The sequence below is a fragment of the Xenia sp. Carnegie-2017 genome, unplaced genomic scaffold, assembly GCF_021976095.1.
Source record: "Xenia sp. Carnegie-2017 unplaced genomic scaffold, XeniaSp_v1 HiC_scaffold_4, whole genome shotgun sequence".
NCBI classification, from domain to species: Eukaryota; Metazoa; Cnidaria; class Anthozoa; order Malacalcyonacea; family Xeniidae; genus Xenia; species Xenia sp. Carnegie-2017.
The window spans coordinates 5,539,350-5,554,293 of NW_025813504.1; the positions used below are offsets into that span (position 1 = coordinate 5,539,350).

General features: G+C 30.2%; 19 non-coding genes across 19 annotated transcripts; all 19 read left to right on the top strand.

Moving 5' to 3' along the window:
- Window positions 1-1,281: 1,281 nt before the first annotated feature.
- Trnag-ucc lies at window positions 1,282-1,352 on the top strand. Its single transcript has one exon. It is a non-coding gene; the product is annotated as a tRNA-Gly (tRNA).
- Window positions 1,353-2,906: 1,554 nt separating this feature from the next.
- On the top strand, window positions 2,907-2,977 carry Trnag-gcc. The gene has a single exon. It is a non-coding gene; the product is annotated as a tRNA-Gly (tRNA).
- A 466-nt stretch (window positions 2,978-3,443) lies between these two features.
- Trnag-ucc lies at window positions 3,444-3,514 on the top strand. Its single transcript has one exon. It is a non-coding gene; the product is annotated as a tRNA-Gly (tRNA).
- A 487-nt stretch (window positions 3,515-4,001) lies between these two features.
- Window positions 4,002-4,072, top strand: Trnag-gcc. The gene has a single exon. It is a non-coding gene; the product is annotated as a tRNA-Gly (tRNA).
- A 466-nt stretch (window positions 4,073-4,538) lies between these two features.
- Trnag-ucc lies at window positions 4,539-4,609 on the top strand. Its single transcript has one exon. It is a non-coding gene; the product is annotated as a tRNA-Gly (tRNA).
- A 487-nt stretch (window positions 4,610-5,096) lies between these two features.
- Window positions 5,097-5,167, top strand: Trnag-gcc. The gene has a single exon. It is a non-coding gene; the product is annotated as a tRNA-Gly (tRNA).
- A 466-nt stretch (window positions 5,168-5,633) lies between these two features.
- Trnag-ucc lies at window positions 5,634-5,704 on the top strand. The gene has a single exon. It is a non-coding gene; the product is annotated as a tRNA-Gly (tRNA).
- Window positions 5,705-6,190: 486 nt separating this feature from the next.
- Trnag-gcc lies at window positions 6,191-6,261 on the top strand. The gene has a single exon. It is a non-coding gene; the product is annotated as a tRNA-Gly (tRNA).
- A 466-nt stretch (window positions 6,262-6,727) lies between these two features.
- Window positions 6,728-6,798, top strand: Trnag-ucc. The gene has a single exon. It is a non-coding gene; the product is annotated as a tRNA-Gly (tRNA).
- A 1,024-nt stretch (window positions 6,799-7,822) lies between these two features.
- Window positions 7,823-7,893, top strand: Trnag-ucc. The gene has a single exon. It is a non-coding gene; the product is annotated as a tRNA-Gly (tRNA).
- A 486-nt stretch (window positions 7,894-8,379) lies between these two features.
- On the top strand, window positions 8,380-8,450 carry Trnag-gcc. Its single transcript has one exon. It is a non-coding gene; the product is annotated as a tRNA-Gly (tRNA).
- Window positions 8,451-8,913: 463 nt separating this feature from the next.
- On the top strand, window positions 8,914-8,984 carry Trnag-ucc. The gene has a single exon. It is a non-coding gene; the product is annotated as a tRNA-Gly (tRNA).
- Window positions 8,985-10,005: 1,021 nt separating this feature from the next.
- On the top strand, window positions 10,006-10,076 carry Trnag-ucc. Its single transcript has one exon. It is a non-coding gene; the product is annotated as a tRNA-Gly (tRNA).
- A 1,021-nt stretch (window positions 10,077-11,097) lies between these two features.
- Trnar-ucg lies at window positions 11,098-11,168 on the top strand. The gene has a single exon. It is a non-coding gene; the product is annotated as a tRNA-Arg (tRNA).
- Window positions 11,169-12,189: 1,021 nt separating this feature from the next.
- On the top strand, window positions 12,190-12,260 carry Trnar-ucg. The gene has a single exon. It is a non-coding gene; the product is annotated as a tRNA-Arg (tRNA).
- A 486-nt stretch (window positions 12,261-12,746) lies between these two features.
- Trnag-gcc lies at window positions 12,747-12,817 on the top strand. Its single transcript has one exon. It is a non-coding gene; the product is annotated as a tRNA-Gly (tRNA).
- Window positions 12,818-13,280: 463 nt separating this feature from the next.
- On the top strand, window positions 13,281-13,351 carry Trnag-ucc. The gene has a single exon. It is a non-coding gene; the product is annotated as a tRNA-Gly (tRNA).
- Window positions 13,352-13,838: 487 nt separating this feature from the next.
- Trnag-gcc lies at window positions 13,839-13,909 on the top strand. Its single transcript has one exon. It is a non-coding gene; the product is annotated as a tRNA-Gly (tRNA).
- A 463-nt stretch (window positions 13,910-14,372) lies between these two features.
- Window positions 14,373-14,443, top strand: Trnag-ucc. Its single transcript has one exon. It is a non-coding gene; the product is annotated as a tRNA-Gly (tRNA).
- Window positions 14,444-14,944: the final 501 nt, after the last annotated feature.

Sequence of the window (14,944 nt, forward strand, 5' to 3'; positions counted from 1 at the left end):
CGCAAAGAGGGAGAAGAGGGTGGGAGCAAGTATACAACCTTGCTTCACTCCATTGTTGTAATGAATGTCACGAGTCAACTAGTCGCCTACCGAGATCTTGACGCACATGTTGATATGTAATAACTTTAAGATATTGCCAAATTTTGGTGGGCAGCCCATTTTTGCGACAATGGTCCACAGTGCCTCACGGTTCACAAAATCAAACGCTTTGGTAAAGTCAACATAAGTCATGTATAGCTTTTGGTTCTGTTCTCCCGATTTCTCCATGAGCTGTCAGAGGGCGAATATCATATCAGTCGAGCCACGATTTCGGCGGAATCCACACTGGGTTTCTGGCAGTTGTGCTTCGGCAATAGGATCGCACATTCTAGTTAGCAACACTAGAGCGATTATTTTCCCGGCTACAGCCAACAGACTGATGCCTCGATAATTGTTGGCGTTATGGCGGTCATTCTTCTTGAAGATGGTGATAATTTTCGCGTCACGGAGTTCAGCAGGAATGGTCTCATCGGACCAGATCTTTTCAGTTATGCCATGCAGATGTTTGAAACAAGGGTCCTCCGCACAAAATATTAACACGTATAAGCTCGTAACTGATTCTTTTAAAACTTATTTGTACATTCATTCTATTTTATAGCAGGATATTATTTGCAATTTATACTTTTACTTATTGTTTTGGAGGTTTTGAATAACAAGCTATGTAAATAAAACTTTAAATCATTCATCACAATTTCTATGAATTCATTACTAACACGACTTACGTATCAGCACTGGTGGTTCAGTAGTAGAATTCTCGCCTTCGATTCCCTGCCAATGCACTCCCAATATTACTATACGAAGATTTTACTCATCTTGTAATAAAAAAAAATTTAGAATGTATTTTCATGGGCTTAACTGCGTACATAATACACTTTTTACAGAATATTTTAATACGTTTTAAGCAATATGCCTTAAAACTTAAACGTTGCTAAAACATTTTTTAAACTTTTTCTCGAACGATTTTGCTAACAATATTTGTGATTTATTGTTAAAATTGTATTCTGCTACGCAAGATTTGGGAAATTTATTCTATGGCAAAAAATTAACACGTATCATCATAATAAGCTCGTAACTGATATTTTAAAATTTTTGTCCTTTCATTCCTTTTAAGGCAGTTTATTTTTTGCAATTTATACTTCTACTTATTTTTTTGGAGGTTTTGAATAACAAGCTATGTAAATAAAACTTTAAATCATTCATCAAAATTTTTATGAATTCATTACTAACAAGACCTACGTATCGGCACTGGTGGTTCAGTAGTAGAATTCTCGCCTTCCAAGCGAGAGACCAGGGTTAGATTCCCTGCCAATGCACAAGATTAGTATACTGCAATACGATTTTATTTATTTTGTTTTAAACTATTGTTTAGAAAGTAATTTCATGCACTTGACTGCTTACATTTTTCACTTTTTACTTAGCAGTTTACATATTTTTACGTTTCCGACAACATGCTTTATAACTTAAACGTCGCAAATATTCTTAAAATAATTTTAAAAGTTTTTCTCATACAAGTTTTTAAACAGCATTGGTAATTTAGTGCTAGAATTTATCCTGCAACGTAGGAGAACAGGAATTTCTGCTATGGAAATATATGAATGCGTATTATCATAATAAGTTAGTAAATGAATTCTTTTATAACTAATTTTTCCCTTTATTATTTTTTAACAGAGACAATTAAATGCATAATTAACATTTTACTGATTACTTTTAAGGTTTTAAATAAAAAGCTTTCTAACCAAAACTTTAAACGTCTTTTTAAAAAATTAGGAAGAAATCATGGCAAATTGGTGGCACTCATGGCACTGGTGGATCAGTGGTAGAATTCTCGCCTGCCACGCGGGAGACCAGGGTTCGATTCCTCCAATGCACTCCCAATATTACTATACGAAGATTTTACTCATCTTGTAATAAAAAAATTTAGAATGTATTTTCATGGGCTTAACTGCGTACATAATACACTTTTACAGAATATTTTAATACGTTTTAAGCAATATGCCTTAAAACTTAAACGTTGCTAAAACATTTTTAAACTTTTCTCGAACGATTTTGCTAACAATATTTGTGATTTATTGTTAAAATTGTATTCTGCTACGCAAGATTTGGGAAATTTATTCTATGGCAAAAAATTAACACGTATCATCATAATAAGCTCGTAACTGATATTTTAAAATTTTTGTCCTTTCATTCCTTTTAAGGCAGTTTATTTTTGCAATTTATACTTTTACTTATTTTTTGGAGGTTTTGAATAACAAGCTATGTAAATAAAACTTTAAATCATTCATCAAAATTTTATGAATTCATTACTAACAAGACCTACGTATCGGCACTGGTGGTTCAGTAGTAGAATTCTCGCCTTCAAGCGAGAGACCAGGGTTAGATTCCTGCCAATGCACAAGATTAGTATACTGCAATACGATTTTATTTATTTGTTTTAAACTATTGTTTAGAAAGTAATTGTTTACTGCTTACATTTTTCACTTTTACTTAGCAGTTTACATATTATTACGTTTCCGACAACAGGCTTTATAACTTAAACGTCGCAAATATTCTTAAAATAATTTTAAAAGTTTTCTCATACAAGTTTTAAACAGCATTGGTAATTTAGTGCTAGAATTTATCCTGCAACGTAGGAGAACAGGAATTTCTGCTGTGGAAATATATGAATACGTATTATCATAATAAGTTAGTAAATGAATTCTTTTATAACTAATTTTTCCCTTTATTATTTTTTAACAGAGACAATTAAATGCATAATTAACATTTTACTGATTACTTTTAAAGTTTTAAATAATAAGCTTTCTAAACAAAACTTTAAACGTCTTTTTAAAAAATTCGGAAGAAATCATGGCAAATTCGTGGCACTCATGGCACTGGTGGTTCAGTGGTAGAATTCTCGCCTGCCACGCGGGAGACCAGGGTTCGATTCCCTGCCAATGCACTCCCAATATTACTATACGAAGATTTTACTCATCTTGTAATAAAAAAAAATTTAGAATGTATTTTCATGGGCTTAACTGCGTACATAATACACTTTTTACTGAATATTTTAATACGTTTTAAGGAATATGCTTTATAACTTAAACGTTGCTAAAACATTTTTTAAAACTTTTTCTCGAAAGATTTTTCTAACAATATTTGTGATTTATTGGTAAAATTCTATTCTGCTACGCAAGAGTTGGGAAATTTATTCTTTGGCAAAATATTAACACGTATCATCATAATAAGCTCGTAACTAATTCTTTTAAAACTTTTTGTTCTTTCATTCCTTTTAAGGCAGTATATTATTTGCAATTTATACTTTTACTTATTTTTTTGGAGGTTTTGAATAACAAGCTATGTAAATAAAACTTTAAATCATTCATCAAAATTTTTATGAATTCATTACTAACAAGACCTACGTATCGGCACTGGTGGTTCAGTAGTAGAATTCTCGCCTTCCAAGCGAGAGACCAGGGTTCGATTCCCTGCCAATGCACAAGAATATTATACTGCAATACGATTTTATTTATTTTGTTTTAAACTATTGTTTAGAAAGTAATTTCATGCACTTGACAGCTTACATTTATCACTTTTTACTTAGCAGTTTACATATTATTACGTTTCCGACAACAGGCTTTATAACTTAAACGTCGCAAATATTCTTAAAATAATTTTAAAAGTTTTTCTCATACAAGTTTTTAAACAGCATTGGTAATTTAGTGCTAGAATTTCATCCTGCAACGTAGGAGAACAGGAATTTCTGCTGTGGAAATATATGAATACGTATTATCATAATAAGTTAGTAAATGAATTCTTTTATAACTAATTTTTCCCTTAATTATTTTTTAACAGAGACAATTAAATGCATAATTAACATTTTACTGATTACTTTTAAAGTTTTAAATAATAAGCTTTCTAAACAAAACTTAGAGAGTCGTCGTAAAAGTTTCGCAAGAAATCATGGCAAATTCGTGGCACTCATGGCACTGGTGGTTCAGTGGTAGAATTCTCGCCTGCCACGCGGGAGACCAGGGTTCGATTCCCTGCCAATGCACTCCCAATATTACTATACGAAGATTTTACTCATCTTGTAACAAAAAAAAATTTAGAATGTATTTTCATGGGCTTAACTGCGTACATAATACACTTTTTACTGAATATTTTAATACGTTTTAAGGAATATGCTTTATAACTTAAACGTTGCTAAAACATTTTTTAAAACTTTTTCTCGAAAGATTTTTCTAACAATATTTGTGATTTATTGGTAAAATTCTATTCTGCTACGCAAGAGTTGGGAAATTTATTCTTTGGCAAAATATTAACACGTATCATCATAATAAGCTCGTAACTAATTCTTTTAAAACTTTTTGTTCTTTCATTCCTTTTAAGGCAGTATATTATTTGCAATTTATACTTTTACTTATTTTTTTGGAGGTTTTGAATAACAAGCTATGTAAATAAAACTTTAAATCATTCGTCAAAATTTCTATGAATTCATTACTAACACGACTTACGTATCGGCAGTGGTGGTTCAGTGGTAGAATTCTCGCCTTCCAAGCGAGAGACCAGGGTTCGATTCCCTGCCAATGCACAAGAATAGTATACTGCAATACGATTTTATTTATTTTGTTTTAAACTATTGTTTAGAAAGTAATTTCATGCACTTGACAGCTTACATTTTTCACTTTTTACTTAGCAGTTTACATATTATTACGTTTCCGACAACAGGCTTTATAACTTAAACGTCGCAAATATTCTTAAAATAATTTTAAAAGTTTTTCTCATACAAGTTTTTAAACAGCATTGGTAATTTAGTGCTAGAATTTCATCCTGCAACGTAGGAGAACAGGAATTTCTGCTGTGGAAATATATGAATACGTATTATCATAATAAGTTAGTAAATGAATTCTTTTATAACTAATTTTTCCCTTAATTATTTTTTAACAGAGACAATTAAATGCATAATTAACATTTTACTGATTACTTTTAAAGTTTTAAATAATAAGCTTTCTAAACAAAACTTTAAACGTCTTTTTAAAAAATTCGGAAGAAATCATGGCAAATTCGTGGCACTCATGGCACTGGTGGTTCAGTGGTAGAATTCTCGCCTGCCACGCGGGAGACCAGGGTTCGATTCCCTGCCAATGCACTCCCAATATTACTATACGAAGATTTTACTCATCTTGTAACAAAAAAAAATTTAGAATGTATTTTCATGGGCTTAACTGCGTACATAATACACTTTTTACAGAATATTTTAATACGTTTTAAGCAATATGCTTTATAACTTAAACTTTGCTAAAACATTTTTTAAAACTTTTGCTCGAACGATTTTTCTAACAATATTTGTGATTTATTGGTAAAATTCTATTATGCTACGCAAGAGTTGAGAAATTTATTCTATGGCAAAATATTAACACGTATCATCATAATAAGCTCGTAACTGATACTTTTAAAACTTTTTGTCCTTTCATTTCTTTTAAGGCAGTATATTATTTGCAATTTATACTTCTACTTATTTTTTTGGAGGTTTTGAATAACAAGCTATGTAAATAAAACTTTAAATCATTCATCAAAATTTTTATGAATTCATTACTAACAAGACCTACGTATCGGCACTGGTGGTTCAGTAGTAGAATTCTCGCCTTCCAAGCGAGAGACCAGGGTTCGATTCCCTGCCAATGCACAAGAATAGTATACTGCAATACGATTTTATTTATTTTGTTTTAAACTATTGTTTAGAAAGTAATTTCATGCACTTGACTGCTTACATTTTTCACTTTTTACTTAGCAGTTTACATATTATTACGTTTCCGACAACAGGCTTTATAACTTAAACGTCGCAAATATTCTTAAAATAATTTTAAAAGTTTTTCTCATACAAGTTTTTAAACAGCATTGGTAATTTAGTGCTAGAATTTCATCCTGCAACGTAGGAGAACAGGAATTTCTGCTGTGGAAATATATGAATGCGTATTATCATAATAAGTTAGTAAATGAATTCTTTTATAACTAATTTTTCCTTTTATTATTTTTTAACAGAGACAATTAAATGCATAATTAACATTTTACTGATTACTTTTAAGGTTTTAAATAAGAAGCTTTCTAAACAAACTTTAAACGTCTTTTTAAAAAATTCCGAAGAAATCATGGCAAACTAGTGGCACTCATGGCACTGGTGGTTCAGTGGTAGAATTCTCGCCTGCCACGCGGGAGACCAGGGTTCGATTCCCTGCCAATGCACTCCCAATATTACTATACGAAGATTTTACTCATCTTGTAATAAAAAAAAATTTAGAATGTATTTTCATGGGCTTAACTGCGTACATAATACACTTTTTACAGAATATTTTAATACGTTTTAAGCAATATGCTTTATAACTTAAACTTTGCTAAAACATTTTTTAAAACTTTTGCTCGAACGATTTTTCTAACAATATTTGTGATTTATTGGTAAAATTCTATTATGCTACGCAAGAGTTGAGAAATTTATTCTATGGCAAAATATTAACACGTATCATCATAATAAGCTCGTAACTGATACTTTTAAAACTTTTTGTCCTTTCATTTCTTTTAAGGCAGTATATTATTTGCAATTTATACTTCTACTTATTTTTTTGGAGGTTTTGAATAACAAGCTATGTAAATAAAACTTTAAATCATTCGTCAAAATTTCTATGAATTCATTACTAACACGACTTACGTATCGGCAGTGGTGGTTCAGTGGTAGAATTCTCGCCTTCCAAGCGAGAGACCAGGGTTCGATTCCCTGCCAATGCACAAGAATAGTATACTCCAATACGATTTTATTTATTTTGTTTTAAACTATTGTTTAGAAAGTAATTTCATGCACTTGACTGCTTACATTTTTCACTTTTTACTTAGCGGTTTACATATTATTACGTTTCCGACAACAGGCTTTATAACTTAAACGTCGCAAATGTTCTTAAAATAATTTTAAAAGTTTTTCTCATACAAGTTTTTAAACAGCATTGGTAATTTAGTGCTAGAATTTCATCCTGCAACGTAGGAGAACAGGAATTTCTGCTGTGGAAATATATGAATGCGTATTATCATAATAAGTTAGTAAATGAATTCTTTTATAACTAATTTTTCCCTTTATTATTTTTTAACAGAGACAATTAAATGCATAATTAACATTTTACTGATTACTTTTAAGGTTTTAAATAAAAAGCTTTCTAACCAAAACTTTAAACGTCTTTTTAAAAAATTAGGAAGAAATCATGGCAAATTGGTGGCACTCATGGCACTGGTGGATCAGTGGTAGAATTCTCGCCTGCCACGCGGGAGACCAGGGTTCGATTCCCTTCCAATTCACTCCCAATATTACTATACGAAGATTTTACTCATCTTGTGATAAAAAAAAATTTAGAATGTATTTTCATGGGCTTAACTGCGTACATAATACACTTTTTACAGAATATTTTAATACGTTTTAAGCAATATGCTTTATAACTTAAACTTTGCTAAAACATTTTTTAAAACTTTTGCTCGAACGATTTTTCTAACAATATTTGTGATTTATTGGTAAAATTCTATTATGCTACGCAAGAGTTGAGAAATTTATTCTATGGCAAAATATTAACACGTATCATCATAATAAGCTCGTAACTGATACTTTTAAAACTTTTTGTCCTTTCATTTCTTTTAAGGCAGTATATTATTTGCAATTTATACTTCTACTTATTTTTTTGGAGGTTTTGAATAACAAGCTATGTAAATAAAACTTTAAATCATTCATCAAAATTTTTATGAATTCATTACTAACAAGACCTACGTATCGGCACTTGTGGTTCAGTAGTAGAATTCTCGCCTTCCAAGCGAGAGACCAGGGTTCGATTCCCTGCCAATGCACAAGAATAGTATACTGCAATACGATTTTATTTATCTTGTTTTAAACTATTGTTTAGAAAGTAATTTCATGCACTTGACTGCTTACATTTTTCACTTTTTACTTAGCAGTTTACATATTATTACGTTTCCGACAACAGGCTTTATAACTTAAACGTCGCAAATATTCTTAAAATAATTTTAAAAGTTTTTCTCATACAAGTTTTTAAACAGCATTGGTAATTTAGTGCTAGAATTTCATCCTGCAACGTAGGAGAACAGGAATTTCTGCTGTGGAAATATATGAATGCGTATTATCATAATAAGTTAGTAAATGAATTCTTTTATAACTAATTTTTCCCTTTATTATTTTTTAACAGAGACAATTAAATGCATAATTAACATTTTACTGATTACTCTTAAGCTTTTAAATAATAAGCTTTCTAAACAAACTTTAAACGTCTTTTTAAAAAATTCGGAAGAAATCATGGCAAACTAGTGGCACTCATGGCACTGGTGGTTCAGTGGTAGAATTCTCGTCTGCCACGCGGGAGACCAGGGTTCGATTCCCTGCCAATGCACTCCCAATATTACTATACGAAGATTTTACTCATCTTGTAATAAAAAAAAATTTAGAATGTATTTTCATGGGCTTAACTGCGTACATAATACACTTTTTACAGAATATTTTAATACGTTTTAAGCAATATGCCTTAAAACTTAAACGTTGCTAAAACATTTTTTAAACTTTTTCTCGAACGATTTTGCTAACAATATTTGTGATTTATTGTTAAAATTGTATTCTGCTACGCAAGATTTGGGAAATTTATTCTATGGCAAAATATTAACACATATCATCATAATAAGCTCGTAACTGATATTTTAAAATTTTTCTCCTTCCATTCCTTTTAAGGCAGTTTATTTTTTGCAATTTATACTTTTACTTATTTTTTTGGAGGTTTTGAATAACAAGCTATGTAAATAAAACTTTAAATCATTCGTCAAAATTTCTATGAATTCATTACTAACACGACTTACGTATCGGCAGTGGTGGTTCAGTGGTAGAATTCTCGCCTTCCAAGCGAGAGACCAGGGTTCGATTCCCTGCCAATGCACAAGAATAGTATACTCCAATACGATTTTAATTATTTTGTTTTAAACTATTGTTTAGAAAGTAATTTCATGCACTTGACTGCTTACATTTTTCACTTTTTACTTAGCGGTTTACATATTATTACGTTTCCGACAACAGGCTTTATAACTTAAACGTCGCAATTATTCTTAAAATAATTTTAAAAGTTTTTCTCATACAAGTTTTTAAACAGCATTGGTAATTTAGTGCTAGAATTTCATCCTGCAACGTAGGAGAACAGGAATTTCTGCTGTGGAAATATATGAATACGTATTATCATAATAAGTTAGTAAATGAATTCTTTTATAACTAATTTTTCCCTTTATTATTTTTTAACAGAGACAATTAAATGCATAATTAACATTTTACTGATTACTTTTAAGGTTTTAAATAAAAAGCTTTCTAACCAAAACTTTAAACGTCTTTTTAAAAAATTAGGAAGAAATCATGGCAAATTGGTGGCACTCATGGCACTGGTGGATCAGTGGTAGAATTCTCGCCTGCCACGCGGGAGACCAGGGTTCGATTCCCTTCCAATTCACTCCCAATATTACTATACGAAGATTTTACTCATCTTGTAATAAAAAAAAATTTAGAATGTATTTTCATGGGCTTAACTGCGTACATAATACACTTTTTACAGAATATTTTAATACGTTTTAAGCAATATGCCTTAAAACTTAAACGTTGCTAAAACATTTTTTAAACTTTTTCTCGAACGATTTTGCTAACAATATTTGTGATTTATTGTTAAAATTGTATTCTGCTACGCAAGATTTGGGAAATTTATTCTATGGCAAAAAATTAACACGTATCATCATAATAAGCTCGTAACTGATATTTTAAAATTTTTGTCCTTTCATTCCTTTTAAGGCAGTTTATTTTTTGCAATTTATACTTTTACTTATTTTTTTGGAGGTTTTGAATAACAAGCTATGTAAATAAAACTTTAAATCATTCATCAAAATTTTTATGAATTCATTACTAACAAGACCTACGTATCGGCACTTGTGGTTCAGTAGTAGAATTCTCGCCTTCCAAGCGAGAGACCAGGGTTCGATTCCCTGCCAATGCACAAGAATAGTATACTGCAATACGATTTTATTTATCTTGTTTTAAACTATTGTTTAGAAAGTAATTTCATGCACTTGACTGCTTACATTTTTCACTTTTTACTTAGCGGTTTACATATTATTACGTTTCCGACAACAGGCTTTATAACTTAAACGTCGCAAATGTTCTTAAAATAATTTTAAAAGTTTTTCTCATACAAGTTTTTAAACAGCATTGGTAATTTAGTGCTAGAATTTCATCCTGCAACGTAGGAGAACAGGAATTTCTGCTGTGGAAATATATGAATACGTATTATCATAATAAGTTAGTAAATGAATTCTTTTATAACTAATTTTTCCTTTTATTATTTTTTAACAGAGACAATTAAATGCATAATTAACATTTTACTGATTACTTTTAAGGTTTTAAATAAAAAGCTTTCTAACCAAAACTTTAAACGTCTTTTTAAAAAATTAGGAAGAAATCATGGCAAATTGGTGGCACTCATGGCACTGGTGGATCAGTGGTAGAATTCTCGCCTGCCACGCGGGAGACCAGGGTTCGATTCCCTTCCAATTCACTCCCAATATTACTATACGAAGATTTTACTCATCTTGTAATAAAAAAAAATTTAGAATGTATTTTCATGGGCTTAACTGCGTACATAATACACTTTTTACAGAATATTTTAATACGTTTTAAGCAATATGCCTTAAAACTTAAACGTTGCTAAAACATTTTTTAAACTTTTTCTCGAACGATTTTGCTAACAATATTTGTGATTTATTGTTAAAATTGTATTCTGCTACGCAAGATTTGGGAAATTTATTCTATGGCAAAATATTAACACATATCATCATAATAAGCTCGTAACTGATATTTTAAAATTTTTCTCCTTCCATTCCTTTTAAGGCAGTTTATTTTTTGCAATTTATACTTTTACTTATTTTTTTGGAGGTTTTGAATAACAAGCTATGTAAATAAAACTTTAAATCATTCATCAAAATATTTATGAATTCATTACTAACAAGACCTACGTATCGGCACTGGTGGTTCAGTAGTAGAATTCTCGCCTTCGAAGCGAGAGACCAGGGTTCGATTCCCTGCCAATGCACAAGAATAGTATACTGCAATACGATTTTAATTATTTTGTTTTAAACTATTGTTTAGAAAGTAATTTCATGCACTTGACTGCTTACATTTTTCACTTTTTACTTAGCGGTTTACATATTATTACGTTTCCGACAACAGGCTTTATAACTTAAACGTCGCAAATGTTCTTAAAATAATTTTAAAAGTTTTTCTCATACAAGTTTTTAAACAGCATTGGTAATTTAGTGCTAGAATTTCATCCTGCAACGTAGGAGAACAGGAATTTCTGCTGTGGAAATATATGAATACGTATTATCATAATAAGTTAGTAAATGAATTCTTTTATAACTAATTTTTCCCTTTATTATTTTTTAACAGAGACAATTAAATGCATAATTAACATTTTACTGATTACTTTTAAGGTTTTAAATAAAAAGCTTTCTAACCAAAACTTTAAACGTCTTTTTAAAAAATTAGGAAGAAATCATGGCAAATTGGTGGCACTCATGGCACTGGTGGATCAGTGGTAGAATTCTCGCCTGCCACGCGGGAGACCAGGGTTCGATTCCCTTCCAATTCACTCCCAATATTACTATACGAAGATTTTACTCATCTTGTAATAAAAAAAAATTTAGAATGTATTTTCATGGGCTTAACTGCGTACATAATACACTTTTTACAGAATATTTTAATACGTTTTAAGCAATATGCCTTAAAACTTAAACGTTGCTAAAACATTTTTTAAACTTTTTCTCGAACGATTTTGCTAACAATATTTGTGATTTATTGTTAAAATTGTATTCTGCTACGCAAGATTTGGGAAATTTATTCTATGGCAAAAAATTAACACGTATCATCATAATAAGCTCGTAACTGATATTTTAAAATTTTTGTCCTTTCATTCCTTTTAAGGCAGTTTATTTTTTGCAATTTATACTTTTACTTATTTTTTTGGAGGTTTTGAATAACAAGCTATGTAAATAAAACTTTAAATCATTCATCAAAATTTTTATGAATTCATTACTAACAAGACCTACGTATCGGCACTGGTGGTTCAGTAGTAGAATTCTCGCCTTCGAAGCGAGAGACCAGGGTTCGATTCCCTGCCAATGCACAAGAATAGTATACTGCAATACGATTTTAATTATTTTGTTTTAAACTATTGTTTAGAAAGTAATTTCATGCACTTGACTGCTTACATTTTTCACTTTTTACTTAGCGGTTTACATATTATTACGTTTCCGACAACAGGCTTTATAACTTAAACGTCGCAATTATTCTTAAAATAATTTTAAAAGTTTTTCTCATACAAGTTTTTAAACAGCATTGGTAATTTAGTGCTAGAATTTATCCTGCAACGTAGGAGAACAGGAATTTCTGCTGTGGAAATATATGAATACGTATTATCATAATAAGTTAGTAAATGAATTCTTTTATAACTAATTTTTCCTTTTATTATTTTTTAACAGAGACAATTAAATGCATAATTAACATTTTACTGATTACTTTTAAAGTTTTAAATAATAAGCTTTCTAAACAAAACTTTAAACGTCTTTTTAAAAAATTCGGAAGAAATCATGGCAAATTCGTGGCACTCATGGCACTGGTGGTTCAGTGGTAGAATTCTCGCCTGCCACGCGGGAGACCAGGGTTCGATTCCCTGCCAATGCACTCCCAATATTACTATACGAAGATTTTACTCATCTTGTAACAAAAAAAAATTTAGAATGTATTTTCATGGGCTTAACTTCGTACATAATACACTTTTTACAGAATATTTTAATACGTTTTAAGCAATATGCTTTAAAACTTAAACGTTGCTAAAACATTTTTTAAACTTTTTCTTGAACGATTTTGCTAACAATATTTGTGATTTATTGTTAAAATTGTATTCTGCTACGCAAGATTTGGGAAATTTATTCTATGGCAAAATATTAACACATATCATCATAATAAGCTCGTAACTGATATTTTAAAATTTTTCTCCTTCCATTCCTTTTAAGGCAGTTTATTTTTTGCAATTTATACTTTTACTTATTTTTTTGGAGGTTTTGAATAACAAGCTATGTAAATAAAACTTTAAATCATTCATCAAAATATTTATGAATTCATTACTAACAAGACCTACGTATCGGCACTGGTGGTTCAGTAGTAGAATTCTCGCCTTCCAAGCGAGAGACCAGGGTTCGATTCCCTGCCAATGCACAAGAATAGTATACTGCAATACGATTTTATTTATCTTGTTTTAAACTATTGTTTAGAAAGTAATTTCATTCACTTGACTGCTTACATTTTTCACTTTTTACTCAGCAGTTTACATATTATTACGTTTCCGACAACAGGCTTTATAACTTAAAGGTCGCAAATATTCTTAAAATAATTTTAAAAGTTTTTCTCATTCAAATTTTTAAACAGCATTGGTAATTTAGTGCTAGAATTTCATCCTGCAACGTAGGAGAACAGGAATTTCTGCTGTGGAAATATATGAATACGTATTATCATAATAAGTTAGTAAATGAATTCTTTTATAACTAATTTTTCCTTTTATTATTTTTTAACAGAGACAATTAAATGCATAATTAACATTTTACTGATTACTTTTAAAGTTTTAAATAATAAGCTTTCTAAACAAAACTTTAAACGTCTTTTTAAAAAATTCGGAAGAAATCATGGCAAATTCGTGGCACTCATGGCACTGGTGGTTCAGTGGTAGAATTCTCGCCTGCCACGCGGGAGACCAGGGTTCGATTCCCTGCCAATGCACTCCCAATATTACTATACGAAGATTTTACTCATCTTGTAACAAAAAAAAATTTAGAATGTATTTTCATGGGCTTAACTTCGTACATAATACACTTTTTACAGAATATTTTAATACGTTTTAAGCAATATGCTTTAAAACTTAAACGTTGCTAAAACATTTTTTAAACTTTTTCTCGAACGATTTTGCTAACAATATTTGTGATTTATTGTTAAAATTGTATTCTGCTACGCAAGATTTAGGAAATTTATTCTATGGCAAAATATTCACACGTATCATCATAATAAGCTCGTAACTGATATTTTAAAATTTTTGTCCTTTCATTCCTTTTAAGGCAGTTTATTTTTTGCAATTTATACTTTTACTTATTTTTTTGGAGGTTTTGAATAACAAGCTATGTAAATAAAACTTTAAATCATTCTTAAAAATTTCTATGAATTCATTACTAACACGACTTACGTATCGGCACTGGTGGTTCAGTAGTAGAATTCTCGCCTTCCAAGCGAGAGACCAGGGTTCGATTCCCTGCCAATGCACAAGAATAGTATACTGCAATACGATTTTATTTATCTTGTTTTAAACTATTGTTTAGAAAGTAATTTCATTCACTTGACTGCTTACATTTTTCACTTTTTACTCAGCAGTTTACATATTATTACGTTTCCGACAACAGGCTTTATAACTTAAACGTCGCAATTATTCTTAAAATAATTTTAAAAGTTTTTCTCATACAAGTTTTTAAACAGCATTGGTAATTTAGTGCTAGAATTTCATCCTGCAACGTAGGAGAACAGGAATTTCTGCTGTGGAAATATATGAATACGTATTATCATAATAAGCTAGTAAATGACTTCTTTTATAAATAATTTTTCGTTTTATTATTTTTTAACAGAGACAATTAAATGCATAATTAACATTTTACTGATTACTTTTAAGGTTTTAAATAAGAAGCTTTCTAAACAAACTTTAAACGTCTTTTTAAAAAATTCGGAAGAAATCATGGCAAACTAGTGGCACTCATGGCACTGGTGGTTCAG